Consider the following 13,086-nt stretch of genomic DNA (forward strand, 5'->3'; position numbering starts at 1 on the left):
AGAAGTGATTGACACCAACTAATTTCAAGAAATAGTATATGATCAAGAGACAATGGTGATGAAGGGGGAAGTGCAGGCTGTTCTGAAGGATTTAGCAAAAATTAAAAAAGCCCCAGGAATTGATAGAATACCAAATAATGTGTTTTGATGAACAGGTGCTGCCCTGCATGTGCTCACCCGGCCAATTGATTGGAAGAGGTCCCTATTTATTCCCATTCCAAAAAAAGTGACCTGAGAGAGTGTGGAAATTACAGAAAAATATCACTAATATCAAATGCAACCAAAATCTGCAGATTATCCAGGAATGACTGGAACAGTACAGAGCTACCAGAAATACAAACTAGGTTTAGAAGAAATCGTGGCACTAGAGACATTATTGTCTATGTTAGATGGATCTTGGCAGAAAGTAAAGAGTACCAGAGGAATGTCTATCTGTGTTTCATTGATTATTCAAAGGCATTTGACTGTGTGGATCACAACAAATTGTAATATAATTGTGGCTAATTTTGAGAAAAATTGGAATCCCAGAACACTTGATTGATTGTGCTTATGTGAAACCTCTACTTGGAGCAGGACACAGCCCTCAGAGAAGAGAAGGGAAACACTGCATGGTTCAAAATCAGGAAAGGAGTGTGTCAGAGATGCATCCTGTCTCTATACCTTTTCAGTCTATATGCAGAACAGATCATTTGGGAAGCAGGGCTTTATGACGAGGAATGTGACATCAAGATTGGAGAGAGACTTCAACAACCTACATTATGCAGGTGATACAACCTTGCTTTCTGAAACTGAAAAATACCTGAAGTACTTGCTGCAGAAGGTCAAGGACTTTAGTCTTCATACGAATGGAAGCTCAACATCTCTCTTCTCAGGAAGACAAAGATTCTCACCACTGGGCCAAGTGGCAGAACCATAATAGATGGGGAAAAAAGACTGAGGTTGTTAACAATTACAGTTTGTTCAGCTCCACAGTCAACACTCTTAACATCAACAGTCAGGAAATCAAAAGACAAATTGCACTGGGAAAGTCTACTGTCAGAGACCTCTCCAGAGTACCGAGAAGCAATTATGTCAATCTAAAGAGTATGTATACTCTATTGAAACAGATGAGGGAAAAAACAGACTAAAGGTGATATATGATTGGGCATTATTGGTTATCACAGGAGTCCAGAATTAAGGTTGTATAGTGAAGTGTATTCGGGGCAGGGGATGGGGATGGGGCAGATTTTATACCAATGAAGGAATTTTTCTTTTTTCAAAGAGAGGAGCAAACTGGACAGGAGGGGTGGGCAGGGAGAAAAGTGCAGCAATGAATGAATGGAAATCCCAAATCTCTGTAAATGTTCATAAAAATTAATTAAAAAAAGAAAAGGGTAAAGTGTGCCTAATCCAGGCATGGTCTCCACAGTTACTTGTTAGGCATCAGAGAGCTGGACTATGGCTAAGGATGGCAGAAGAAGAATTGATGCCTTCAAGCGGTGGTGCCGGAAAAGAGTCTTAAAACATACCACGGACTGTCAAGAAAACAAATAGGTCTGTTTGGGAGAGAGTGAAACCAAGTTTCTTCTTAGTGGCTAGGATTTTGAAGCTTTATCTCACATACTTTGGACATGTGCCCAGGAGGGACTAGTCCTTGGAGAAGGGCGTCATCCTTGGAAGGGTGGAGGGACAGCACATGAGAGGAAGACCCGGATGAGATGGATTGACAAGGTAACTGGGATAATGAGGCTTGCTGTGCCAGAATTAGTGAGAATGGCTCAGGACAGGCCAGGGTACAGAGCTAAACTATACATAGGGTCCCTATGGGTCACAGGTGACTTGATAGCACATAATAACAGCAGTCATTTGGTGCATTGCTATTAACTAAGGTGATGTCCTGTTCTTTATTAAATCATCATACATTGTCCTTCCTTGTCTCCTATGGTGCTTCTCACCCTGATATTGGTTTTATTAGTGATTAGTATTGCTACTCTTGCATTTTTGTGGATGCCATTTGCTTGCTCTTTTTTCTGCCCTTTGATTCTTGTCTTTCTCCTCAATTCTTACATGTATCTTATAAGCAACTAGCGTTTTTCTTCTATTTATTATATTTTTAATTTATTTATTTCCCGACTAGTTTATTTACAAAACTTGAATACAAATTCAAACAAAGTATTTCAAATTCCCTCACCCTCCACCCATCAAATTGTACAACCCAGTGATTAATCCCCCTCCCCATGCACATCCTCATCCCTCTGCTACTCATTCTCCAATAATGGTTTTGTACAGTATTTAGCCTATGGAACTGAGTTAGTTCACTCAGCATAATGCTCTCTAGTCCTTCCCAGGTTAGGTAATAATTTACAAAATCATTGCTCCTGCGTGCTGCATAGTATTCCATTGTGTGAATGTAACACAACTTCTCAATCCATTCATTTGTGGTTGGACATTGGCAATGAGCTTTTTATAAACAAGCTTTTCTAGAAAGCTTTTTAAAAAAAGTTTATATTGACAAGCTTTTTAAAAAACACCCATTTTGCTAATCTTTTTCTCTAAATTCTTATTCACATTAGTGTGATTATTAATAGACCAGATTTTCATTGCCATTTTGCTGCATTCCTTTCTCTATATTGCTCGTGACTTTGGTCCATCCACTTGCCTTTGCTGTCTCTATGTGGAACACTTTCTTTAGTATGTCTTGTAGAGTTTTAATGAATTCCTTTAGTTCCTGCTTTTCTGCAAATTGCTTAATTTCTCCTACATATTTTATGGACAGCTTAGCAGAATGTAGGATTATTTGCTAATTGTTTTCTTTTTGCTTTCTAGACATGCCACCGTTATCTTCTTACTCACATGGCTGGTTCTTCTGAGAATCCAGAGATTAATCTTTTATCCTTTGTAGGTGACTCTTTGTTTTTTCATGCTGCTTTTAATATTCTTTCCTTGATTTGATTTTGGAGAATTTTACACTAATATGTTTTGATGTTTTTCTTTTGGGGTCTAGTCTGTTTGAATGAGTATTACTTTCAGAACTTTTTTAGTGTTCCTTTCCCTACCCCCAACCTGGAATTCCAGTCAGGTAAGTGCTGTTTTGTTTGATGTTGCTCCACATGATTCTTAAATTTTGGGGTTTTTCCTTCCCATTTTCCTTATCTTTTCTCTGATTTTTCTTTTAATAAGTTCTCATTGTGGTTCTTTTATTTTGGTGAGTCTCTGTTGCGTATCTTCTATTCTGATTTTTGGTCCCTCTAACATGTTGATTTCTGCTATATGAGCCTTAGTATTCCTACTTAAATTTTCATGGTTTTCTATTTTTCCTAATACTAGGCTGGTTGTGCCCTCTATATTTTGTGTTGATTTTAAAAAAATTCTTGTATCTCTTAATTTTTCGTTTAATTTCTCTTTTCTATAATTTGTAATTTCTTCAATACCAATTCTTGAAACTCTACAGAATTGTCTTCCTTCTAACTTCCTATTAGTCCTCAATTTGGTCTACCTTTTTAAGAGAAAGTTTGTTATGTTATTTTAACCTGACTTCTGTTTCCTAGACATTGTGTGTGTTTCTCTTTGGTACGTAACTTCTGTAGTATTGATATGAGTAGTTGCCAGCTTCCCATTTTTATAATATCAATTTCCTGAGTGTCATTTTCTCCGCAGGTCTCAGCTACAGCAGCACTGATGTGTAAGCTTTAGGGCGATGCCTGCCGCGGTATGCTCTCAGACGGGTGGGAATTAAGGGCTCAGCAGGCACTGCCTTTGCTGTCTGTGGGAAACTTGTGAACAGCTCATGCCTGGGGCAGTGGGTGGAGTGGGAGAACTTGCCAGAAGCAGCAGCCTGAGGGTGTCAGCTGGAGGCTGAAGGGTTCCTGGAGGTGGACTAGACTCATTGATGGCACAGAGGGACTTTCTTCACTGCTCATTAGTCTGTGGAGTCTCGGTCTCACAGCTGGTAGTAATGTAGAATGGACTCAAGGACTCCCCACAGGGAGCTCCCCCTCTGCTGGTTGGTCTCCGGAAGCTGATGGATAGGCAAAGTGCTCGTTTTTGTTGGTTTTCTACCTCCATGTCGTTATATGTTTCATTACAATATTTGACTTTGTGTTCTTGGGTTACTCTTTGAAATCTTGCGTTCAACTCTCTTACTTCATCATTTCTCCCATTCACTTTCATTCTCTAGATTCTAGAGCAAATTTCATAGTTTATTCTTACATTATTATTTTCTTTCCTCTCTGTTTATCAACCTTTTGCTTTCTTCAGATATGGGAAACTTGATATCCTACGACTTGTCTGATCAAAGATTACTAATGTTCAATGTGCCAAATATTTTTGTTTTAACTTCTTTTTTAAGTTTTCAGACCTAAAAAGTAGTTTTGCACTCAACCATTCATGTGTATTTTATATATATATTTAGCTCTTCACAGTTTGCACACATGGTTTACCAAGGACTCAGTGGTGACCCCTAGAAAATCAAATCATGACACCAAGAAATGCACATGAAAATTCAGAAATATTTAGGAAGTCAGGAATATTGGAATAGATTCATCATGTAACCTATTGATTCAACTTTTAACCATGGCCCCAAGAAGATCCAGTCATTCCTTCCTTGCTTGTTATTAGGTGCCTTCAAGTCTAGTACAACTCACAGTAACCCTCTAAACAACAGATCTGAATCACATACTGTCCTGTGCCATTCCCACACTTCCTGACGCACTAGTGTCCATTGCAGCAGTTACTGTGTCAGTCCACCTGGCCGAGGGTCTTCGTCTCCTTTGCCAACCCTGTACCCCTCCAAGCATGATCTCCCTCCCCAACGAACAGTCTCTCCTAGCAACATGTCAGAAGTATGTGAGATGAAGCTTTATCATCTTAGCCTCCAAGAAGCACTCTGGCTGCGCTCTCTCCAAGACATATCTGTTTGTTCTTTTGGCAGCTCATGACATACTTAGTACTCTTCTCCACAGCTCAAAGGTATCAACTGTCCTGTCATCCTTACCCAGTGTCCAGTTCTCAGATGCTAGCAAGTAATTTTTTAAATTGTTTACAATCCCTATAACATAACTACACTCTTCTCTTCCCCCTGTGCTTCCTGTCCCCATCCGTCCTTCTTTTCTTTCTCGTATTGCCTTATTCTATTTGTGGACGAAGTCTGCCCTTTTGGTCTTTCATGGTTGATTCCTCTAAGGACTGCATTCTTCCATGGTGGTATGATCACTTTACTTTTTAATAGGCATGCATATTGTCTGGTTAAATATTGAGTCATGGAGGTGATTTTAATTCCAGATTTGAAGAGTGGATAAGCACCATAGTCATGAAGTTTTCATTAATCTCTCTCAGACCAGAAAATCGTATCTTTCTATGTCTTTGGTTTTATTCTTTTATGGTGTCAGGGACCTTATCATGTGTCCTTTTCAGAGCAGTGTCCTGACTAGGCACTATTAGGTAGTCTGATATCAGAGACAAAGGGATTCAAGTTCATGAGTGTCCCCCCCCACCACCACCACCACCAAGAGAAGGTAAAGAACAATATTTACATCTTAGAGAGCCACTCAAAATCTTTTATGGCTCTATTCACTGCTTCCAAAAGTAGGATGTAGAGTCTTGTCTTTGGGACTATATTGTTACAATTTACCAAATTCAAATTGGATATATTCAAGGCCACACTTTGGCTTTTGTGGAGTTGTGCTGTCCTTCAGCTTCAACTTGAACATGAGCAACTGATGGCCTGTTCTGCAGCTGATCTCTAGTCTTGTTCTGACTGATGTATTGAGCTTCTCCATCACTTTTCTTTTAGTATATGACTCTTCTGAATTCCATCACATGAGCCCATGTGTATAATTGCTACTTATGGAAAAATATACTTTACATGAATAAGTGGTTGGCCTTGCAAAATTCTATCATGTGATCTCTTGTGTCGTTTCAATTTCCAAGTTTATGTTATTCCAGATAACTAATCCTTCTTGTTCTTCCCAAGGTTAGCAGTTCAATATCAGAAACTATCATTCCAATAGACCTACGTCTGTCTCCCTGTGTGTCTGTATCTGTATAGTTACTGGGTGAGTACTCTCTAAGAAGTTATGCTGCTGACCCAACGGCAGGGCCTCTTTGGCACAGCTTCAAACCCATCAGCTTCTCTGAGGTCCATCTGTCTACCGCCCAGTTCACAGACCCTGTGATGCAGAACGTGACTGGAATTTAGGGTTTCTGAAGTTATAGGTTTATAAAAGCAGACTGCCCCATCAGTCTTGTGTGAAGTAGCTGGTGGCTTCCCATCACTTCATTTTGATGTTGTTGTTATGTGCTGTTAAGTCTACTATGACTCAAAGCCATCCCGTGAGCATCGACTCTCAATATTGCCTTATCCTGAGCCAACTTCACCACCTCCAACACACTGGACACCTGTCAAGGCTGTGGGAAAGGTCACCCCTGAGGTGAATGGGAAACACTCTCCGGGCTTTCCATGGCCCCACCTCCAATGTGTCAGTTGTGTATCTAACCTGCCGTCTGGAGAAAACAGCCAAATATGATGACATCAAGAAGGTAGTAAAGCAAGCATCAGAAGGGCCCCTCAAGGGCATCCTGGGATACACTGAAGACCAGGCTGTCTCCTGTCACTTTAACAGTGACACCCACTCTTCCACCTTTGATGCTTGGGCTGGCACTGCCCTGAACAACCACTTTCTCAAACTCATTTACTGGGATGACAATGAATTTGGTTACAGCAACCCAGTGGTTGATCTGATGAGTCACATGAACTCCAAAGAATAAAAGGCCCGTGGACGACCAACCCAAATAGCACTAGGAGAGAGAGGGGGGTGAAGGGAGACAGAGAGAGAGACCCCCTCAACTTCTGCAGATCCTTGTCCTAACTTGATCTCCCTACACACTGAGAATCTTACATCCTTGACAATTTCCATCCAGTCTCCATGAGAAAGAGGAGGGGTTGGAGAAACCATCTTGTTATGTACCATACACTGTACTCAGAAAAAAAATATTTCACTTCAATCACTTTGCATTTGCAGGATGAGAAGTAGGAGCTCAGCATCTCCTCGGTCATCTCTCTCACCTTTCCTTAGTGCTCCCCTCTGACCTTCATGGAGCAGGTGCTAGAGGACATTGCAGATGGGGTTTGGGTGTCCATGTCCCTCAGGAGTCTGGCAGATACTGCTGATCCCAGTGTGTTTACAGCATGACAGCCACCGGGCGCTATGAGGGCCCACCTGTCACACTCGCTTGCAAGAACAGTTCAGAGCCATCAGTAAAGTATAAAGACTGTAGAGGGGACACATTTATTCAAACGCGTGTTTCAGCGCATACCTGCAGTTTGGGTTGAGCTTGGTCCCGCAGGGTGGCACAACAAAGATGATCCCGTATTTTTCTGAGTACACATGGCCATCTGCTCACCCTCAGAGTACCATGAGGCATACGAATGCAAGCACAGTGGCCGGGATGAGCCTCTAACCGAAACTCCTTCAGGTCCCGGGGAGCAATCCAGCTGATGGTGAGAATATGTGTCACCTGACTAGTGCCTACCTCCACCTCCTCACCCTGTTTCCCAAACTTTCAAAAGCTTTGAAGGGAAGCCAGGAATCTCAAAGGACTACGTGGGATGCAGATCAGCCACTTTCTTTATCTGATAGTGTTGTAAAAACTATCAGATGTTGTGCTTGGCTGAAAACTGAAAGGCTGGACTTTGAAACCACATAGTGGGGCCTCAGAAGCAAAAGCTGGCCACATAACTTCGAAAAAATCAACTACTGCAAGCTCTCCTGACACACATGTGCCCATTGCAAATTAGGGATACATTAAGAACAACTTTCATTTTCATTCTTGAAGTATTTACTCCTCAACAAGCAAGAGAAGGTGACATTCATTACATATATGATGCTCACAGTGTGTATGGTACACATTCAAACCTTGTTTTGTTCTAGTTCTGACTGTAGACATGATACTTTTTCCTCTTGATGAGAAAAAAAGGTGGTGACAAAGGAATATGGGATATTTGCATTTCACGGATTTTCTGCAACCTTGAATGAACAGTGAAGCCTTCTCTTGTGTTTCCCTCTCGTTCTCTCCCTACTTCCTTGGATCTCTATCTCTCACTCCAACTCTCATTTAATTTTACAAAACACCCTCACATGAGCATTCTTTGTGAACATGATCTGCTTAACTAAAGACAGTTGGGGGGACAACTCTTGTTACTGTATTTATTAAGCAATAATCACTGCTGCTCAATTGATCCCCACTATGGTGACCCTAAACTCTATAAATGTACAGAAATGATGTTCATTATAGAACAGAGTTCAAGTCTTTTGTGCAAAGTTTACTCTGAGTTGTATTCAACTCGATGACACTTAACCACTGCAAAATGAGACTAGTGCTGTTATGTCTGGAAGAACCTTCTTCCACTTTGCACATCACTCTTTGTCAATGTGCTTTATGAATTAACCTGAGTTTGCTGTGGTGCTGAACCTTGTGACATTGGGGTATTAAATACCATAACAGTTTGGTGGAGCTTCTAGTTGTAAAACAGGTTTGCAAGCAGGCATGGCATCTACTTCCTAAACCATGTGCCTCTGGAAACTCTATGAACTTGGAGAAACGACGATAGTTATGGAAAGGCATTAGGTCTTTGGTTCATAGAGTTGCTGTGAGTTGTCCTTGACTCGATGGCAATCAACAACAACAACAGTGATGGTGAGGCAGAGGAGACGGCCTCTTAGGTCTCCAGTCCTGGAAACGTGGCAGGAGGAGGTCTCCACATCTTTCTCTCAGGGAGGGTCTGGTGGGTGCACAGCGATGTTTCAGATGTTTGCCAGGAGCTGAGCTTCTGCACTACTAGGGTTTCTTTCCCTGACCTCACGACTCACATTCCTTCATGGCCATGACATTGGAACTAACTCAGAGCTGATTCTCTGGCAAGTTTGCAGAGACCCTAAGTCCCATGGGAGGAGACTGCCCGTCTTTCTTCTGCAAAGCAGTGGGGGGATTTGAGACTCACAGTCTTTAGACTTAACAGCACAACTCCCTATGGACTCTACAACAGAGTGTCTCTGCCCCTCTCCTGGCATTGTTTTACTTCAACTTTTATCTTCTTGAAACAATTCTTTCTTGATTAGTAGTCATTCCAATGAGCACCACACTGTTTATCAGGAGCGCGGGTGCCTTCCAGACGAGGAAACTTGTTTTCATGGCATTTTATAAATCCAGATGGGGCAACGGGACTTCCTCTCCTTCTGACCTAGGGTCACTCCTACTACCTCCTCTGCTCTGAGAGAAACAGGCAGTGGCAGCCACGGGACTGTGAATGAGTACCAGATCTTTGTGATGCTTGTAGAATGCATTCTATGAATTGTTGGAGAAGTACGTGTCTTACAGCTCTGGTGTTGGAGTTTGTGTTAGCAACACAATGTGTCTTATCTTTGGTGAAGAGTTTCTCAGCGCAAACAGCACTGATGGATCGTGGCCATTTGAATTGCTAGCAGGAATGGCAGACTGGCTAACTTTAGATTCCTTGTGCTGTCTGCTGCCTCAAAGCCAATGTCTTTAAAAAAACACGTATTATTTCAAAACTCAATGCCAAGTAAAAAATGAAACAGGACAGGAGGTTGTTTTATAGATGAGGATTTCCACCTCCTCAGTTTCAAAGAGAGAGACCTGGTCGGTCTTGTGATGGCCACACTTTTGAACTCCATTCCCTTTTCTTGAGACCTGCCTCCAGCCACCCTGAGCTGACTGCAGACAGCTGGTTCTCACCCTCAGACCATATGGCTGCCTCTCTGAGGGTCAGCAAGCTGTGACCTTAATCTCTGGCTCTGAAGAGGAATTCCTGGTGAGATGGCTCACACAGGCCCTTGTTCCCGAAGCCACAGTGTCGGCAGCATGCTCTGGATTTATCTCATGTTTCTGTCTCCTATTCCTGTCGGTGTGGGGACAAGGACTCACCCCACTGGAGGGAAAATGCAGCTGTCACACAGAGCTGCCAGAGAGAAACAGGACCAAACATCACACAGGACACACCTCTTACGTCTAATTCCTAGTTGCTCTCTGAAGAGAAAACGGAACTGACTGTTCTCTGTTTTCATCCCTGGAATCTGATAGTTCAGGGCTTGGTCACAGCCCAGACAGATATGAATTCACATGTTGACTTAGTTCTCACTCTGGTTGAGACTTTGCTGTCTCTCTGCCCCTCGTGGGGCTGTTGTTGTAAAGTGCTGTTGAGTTATAGATGACTCATAGCAACCCTATGATTGGGAGTCAAATGACAGGCTCCTAACACTCAGAGGGATAGCACAGAGGGTGTGAGTTCTACAAAACAACCTCATGCAAGCCAACCAGTCCTGACATGGAGACCCTCCACCAAACTTCTGAGGCTGCAAATCAGAATGGGAGGCGGAGGCTGTCTGGTCTTTGCCTGAGGATGACTGGTGGATTTGAACTCCTTACCTTCTGTTTAGCAGCCCAAATCATAATACACAGAGCCTTCAGTGCTGCTTGAAGTAGTGAGTGATTCCTCCTTTCATCTCCTTGAACCACCCTTGAAGTGCTTATATGGCTACAGGCGGTCTTTCTTTTCTGCCAACGAGCACCCTAACAGGGAAACATGGATCTGGCAGGAGTTGAGACAGATATCCTGAGAGAAGCCGATGTGTCCTCAGTGAGCTGATGGGAGCTGGGATGGGACTCAGGGAAGCAGTGGACACCTGAACACATGTCAACTCCAGACCATCTACGCCAAGCCCCTGCTGTTGCAGTGAGTGGAGAGGGTTGTAAGAAGGAGGAAGATATTTCACAGAGAACTTGAAATAAAGATACCTGTGTGTGGGAAGGTAGCTCTCAAGACATTCCCACCGAAGAGCCCACCTGCAGTATTCACACTGGGCTACGGAGAATGCATTCTCACACACTAACTCACGTCATTTTAGAAACACCTCAGAGCCCAGGATGGCAGGATCCAAATGTCCTGACCACCTGAACCTGCACATCCGACTTTGAGAACTTTTAGAACCTGCAAGCGGATCTATCCTCTAGGTGAACACTTCTGCCTCAGTCAAGGGGTAGATCTTAGGTTCTGGTGAGGAATGTTTACCCCAACCAGGACTTTCCCACTAGGAGCCATTGAACGAGGCCTGGGGACACAGAGCTTAAAGCGCTCACCAGCTAACTGAGCTGGACAGTTTGAAGTTGACAGAAGGATAAAGTGGTCAGCTACTGTGAAGGCCACTCCCTCCTTGAATCACTGGGCAGCTCTCCTCTGTCCTGTGAAGCTGTTAGGAGTAAGACTGACTTGTTCTCAGTGGGTTTGAATGACTCACGGACTTTTTTTTTTAAGTTGGAAAGGCCTTGTACTGACAAAACAGGAATATACATATTCTCAATACTTGACTGGCCCAGCACTCTACTTCCCTTTCTTGGCTGGTAGTGAGACTCCCCCCTTTGCTGCTAGCCCTGCTCACTTGAAACTTGGTGGGATGGGGGGAATGGATCAATCCTTTATAATTTGTTGTTGTTATTTGCTATCAAGTCACCTGTGACTCATAGTGACCCTGTGTATAGCAGCTCTGAATCCTGCCCTGTCCTGAACCAGTCTCACTGATTCTGACTCATCAACCCACAGTTACTGTATCAATCCATCTCATCTGGAGTCTTCCTCCTCTTCTGCACTGTGTCTCTGCTCTTATGAGCATGATGACCTTCTCCAAGTATTGGACCCCTGGCCACATGCCCAAAGTATGTGAGACAGAGCTTCAAAATCCTAGCCTCCAAGAAAAAACTTGGTTTCACCCTCTCCAAGATAGACCTATTTGTTTTCTTTGTGGTCCCTTGATATGTTCAAGGCTCTTCTTCAACACCACAACTTGATGACATTGGTTCTTCTTCTGTCATCCTTAGTCGTTGTCCAGCTTTCTGATGCATATCAAGTCATTGTGAAGATCGTGGCTTGGATTAGGTGCACCTTAGTCTCTAGATTGATATAGTTGCTCTTCAGTACTCTGGAGTGGTTTCTGACAGCAGATTTTCCCAGTGCAATTTGTTTTTTCATTTCCTGACTGCTGGTGCAAAGAGTATTGATATGGAGCTGAACAAGTGGTAACTCTTAACAACCTGAATCACTTCTCCATCTATCATAGTGCTGCCAATTGGCCCAGTGGTGAGAATCTTTGTCTTCTTGGTGTTGAGCTTCAATATATACTGAAGACTACAGTCCTTGACCTTCTGCAGCAAGAGCTTTAGGTCCTACTCAGATTCAGCAAGCAGGGTTGTGTCACGTGCATTATGTAGGTTGTTGATGAGTTTCCCTACAACCTTGACACCACATTCCTCCTCATAAAGCCCAGTGTCCCAAATGATCTGTTCTGCATATTGATTAAAAAGATATGGAGACAGGATGCATCCCTGGAATACACCTTTCCTGATTTTGAACCATGCAGTATTTCCTGGCCCTGTTCTGATGGTTGCTACCTTGTCCATGTATAGGTTTTGTGTAAGTACAATCAAGTATTCTGGGATTCCCATTATCCTCAAGATTAGCCACAGTTTGTTGTGATCCACACAGTCAAATGCCTTTACATAGTCAACGAAACACAGACATTCCCCTGGTACTCTTTGCTTTCTGCCAAGATCCTTCTGACATTGGCAATAATGTCTCTAGTGCCATCATCTCTTCTAAACCCAGCTTGCTTTTCCGGTAGTTTTCTGTCAAATGCACTGTTCTAGTCTTATCTGGATAATCTTCAGCAGGATTTTGCTTGCATGTGGTATTAGTGATATTGTTCAGTGATTTCCACACTCTTTCTGGTTACATCTTTTTTTTTTTTTTAATGAGAACAAATATGGATCTCGTCCAGTCAGTTGGCCTCCAGATTTCTTGGTACAACTTGGTAAACACAACCAGGGCAGCATCTGTTTGTTGAAATATATCGATTGGTATTCCATCAATTCCTGGGGCCTTATTTTCATTCATGCACATCCTATGGCAAAACCCTGCCCAATGCACCTATGACACCACATCCTCACGGGCTAGGATGTAGGGAGCTGGGCTGTCTCAGTGTGCTTGCCTAAAATTCTGTATTTCCTTCTTGAGCAATAAGATAGAAAGTCAAAACATAC

This window comes from Elephantulus edwardii, unplaced genomic scaffold, assembly GCF_000299155.1.
Source record: "Elephantulus edwardii isolate Elephantulus edwardi_28Jun2011 unplaced genomic scaffold, EleEdw1.0 scaffold00207, whole genome shotgun sequence".
Lineage (NCBI taxonomy): Eukaryota > Metazoa > Chordata > Mammalia > Macroscelidea > Macroscelididae > Elephantulus > Elephantulus edwardii.